Raw genomic sequence first — 3,302 nt, forward strand, 5'->3', positions numbered from 1 at the left:
TATAGCCGGTAAAATAAGTGAGCGAATCTAAAAGAAATATGGCGGAAAAGGGAGTACGGGAATGAAATTAGTCGTACATGCAAGGATGAAAATATCACATATTTAATAGAGTTCATGTCAGCTTTAACGCCCCTCTTGAGACGCCACCACTTGCCGGTGGAGGGCTACAAATTTGACCTATACTCGGCACCCAGGGCCATTGAGCAGGTTAGGAACAATTCCCCTGTAGAGAGATAATCTCGCTTAAGCGCGATTATCCCTCTCCAGCGGGAGAAAATATTTCTCGGAAACCCGAGATTTATATTCCGATTCCATCTGTAAACGTGTTAATTACCATAAAGGAAAATCTGGAAGCATGCCAACCCATTTGTCAAATATTCATTGTCTCTCAATATATTTGCTTTAAAATATTGCCTCTACTGCTGCATACCTTGAAAATTTGAATATGATCATGCAATATATCGCATATCGCTTTATAAAGTATTGTATCGTATCGTATCGAAATTTTTTATCAATACACAGCCCTAGTATTAGGGCTGTGTATTGATCCAAATTTTCGATACGATACAGTATTTTATAAAGCGATATGCGATATATTGGATACTTTCACAAGTCCATCCAAAAACTCTTGTAAATCAATTAATACATAAAATTTATTTTTAAAAAATGAGTCTTTTATAAACTATTTAAAAGTTCTTGTCTTACTGTCAATACAAAATACACTTCAAATTCAAACTTTTAATGACTGTAAAACCAATATGTTTAAAAAATATCTATGCATTTTATAATATAATTTAAGATGTCCTATCTCTTTGATGTTTATATCATTATTTATCTGTTTTATTTCAAAACAGTCAAATTTAATTTTTGGTGACTGAAACTCCTAACCTTTTCAAAGAATTATAAGAAAAACTGCCTGCCCAATACATTGGAAGTTATTTCTTCGATACGATACGTTCTTGAATATTGATACGTACCGATATATTGATACAGCCCTACTAACCAATGCACCATGCCGGCGATCAAAAATGTTGATACCCAAAGGAAGGTCTGTCTCGAGGAATATACCTGTGAAATTTGAAAGCCCTAGCTCCAACTGTTCAAAAGTTATGGTGAAGGTTCAAGGTTTTTAAAAGTAAGTAAAACGTCAAGGTCAAATTGGCCCCAAAGGAAAGGTCTTGTCAAAAGTGATACACATGTTCGTGAAATGTGAAAGTCCTAATACAAAACGTTCACATGTTACGCCAAAGTTTAAGTTTTTTTTTTAATTAGGTCAAATGTCAAGGTCAGTGCCAAAATTGTTGGTATCCAAAGGAAAGTATGCACATGTGAAGTATGAAAGCCATAGCACCAAATGTTTAAAAGATATGGCAGTGATTAAGAATTTTCAAAAGTAGGTCAAACTACAAGGTCAAAGTTTTTGGTATCCAAAGGAAGGTCGTGTCACAAGGATTACAAGTGTGAAGTAGGAAGCCCTAGTACCAACTATTCAAAAGTTAAGGCCAAGGTTAAAGTTTTTCGAAAGTAGGTCAAACTTCTAGGTCAATTTCAAAGGGTCAAAGTGTTTGTTATCCAAAGGAAGGTCTTGTCACAAGGATAACATATGTGAAGTATGAAAGCCAAGCACCAACCGTTCAAAAGTTATGGCCGAGGTTAACGTTTTTCTAAAGTAGGTCAAACTCCAAGGTCAAAGTGGATGGTATTCAAAGGAAGGTCTTTTCAGAAGGATAACATATGTGAAGTTTGAAACCCCAAGCACCAACCATTCAAAAGTAATGGCCATGGTTAAAGTTTTTCAAAAGTAGGTCAAACTCCAAGGTCAAGGTCAAAGTTGTTGGTATCCGAAGAAAGGTCTTATCACACGTAATACTCATGCGAAAGTTTGAAAGTCCAAGCACCAATTGTTCAAAAGTTATGGTCAAGGTTAAAGTCTCATAAAATTTTGCAAAAGTGGATCAAACTCCAAAGCCAAAAGGTCAATTATGATTGTACTCAAAGAACGGTCTTGTCACAAGGAATATACATGTGAAATATGAAAGTCATAGCTCCAACCAATCAAAAGTTATGGGCAAGGTTAAAGTTTTTGCGGACAAACAGACGGACGAACAGTGCAAAAACTATATATCCCCGAACCTTCGATACGGGGGCATAAAAAAAGTAAACCTGATACTTTCCACACATGTCGCTCTTGGAGTTTTGTATATAATTACTTAAAATTTATTTACTTATTAGTTAAGAATAGTAACCAGATCTGGAGATACGAGTGTTTACATAAGAGGATTGTCATTTTATTTCCCTGTTTATAAACTCTACAGCTATTAATATCTTCCAATTACTTTAATTTTTTTTTATATTACTGACCTTGTCTCTTAAGAATACACTGTGAGTGAGAAGTTGTTTTTTTTTATTACCTAACTTCCTGGTTCATATCTGGATATATCAACTGATAACAACGCATAATGAATTAAGGTACATTTTACCCAAAAAAGCCCCTATAATTGTTCACTGTGGATACATTGGGACCATTCACGAGATGTTTAAAGGATCCTGTGTGAATATTTATAGACGTGTTTTTCTTTCCTGATTTTTGCTTCACTGTTTATATTGGTGGGTAGGGTATTTCTTGGGTTTTTTGTGAAAACAACGTATGTCTAAATAAATCAATGTCTGCTTACCCAACGCAGTATAATGTTTTACCGTTATTTTTATCCATGTGAAAGTTTAAGTGCATTTATAAATAAAACACCGAGAATAGTGCTTTATATCTTGAATCAAAAAACAAATGAATCTATATATGGGAATAATCCCGTTGGAGGACGAACAGTGAGGGCATTTTAATCTAGGTCTTTTTTTCAATATATATTCTTATCTACAACAGATTTACATAATCAACAGGTAAGTAAAGTGTTTTTAAATATGTAGACACATATAAAAGCTGTAGATAGTGATTTTCATTAATTTTGATTTTTTTTCTTTGTAAAAAAAAGTAGAATGTATATTAAACATGTCTGCCATCTAAAAAACAATAGGTACTGTGAGCTCATAAAATGATATACCCTGCTCCCTTATGAGTGCAATGGCAAAGTGCACACCTTGGCAGTATGTAAATGTGGTTCTTTGAAAATTCTATTGAATTTCATTCAAGTGATTACTAGGAGCTTTCTTTTTTGCTAAGGGAAACACCAAATGTCTGTCCGATCAAAACGTAAGACAGGAGGTGCCCAATGTCAAAATGTAATCAAGATTCTATGAAAATCTCATTTAATTTTACTCAGTTGTGTCGGGGGAGTTGTGAATAAACG

The sequence above is a fragment of the Saccostrea echinata genome, unplaced genomic scaffold, assembly GCF_033153115.1.
Source record: "Saccostrea echinata isolate AGI-Se365-2 ecotype Australia unplaced genomic scaffold, CSIRO_AGI_Sech_v1 ptg000027l, whole genome shotgun sequence".
Lineage (NCBI taxonomy): Eukaryota > Metazoa > Mollusca > Bivalvia > Ostreida > Ostreidae > Saccostrea > Saccostrea echinata.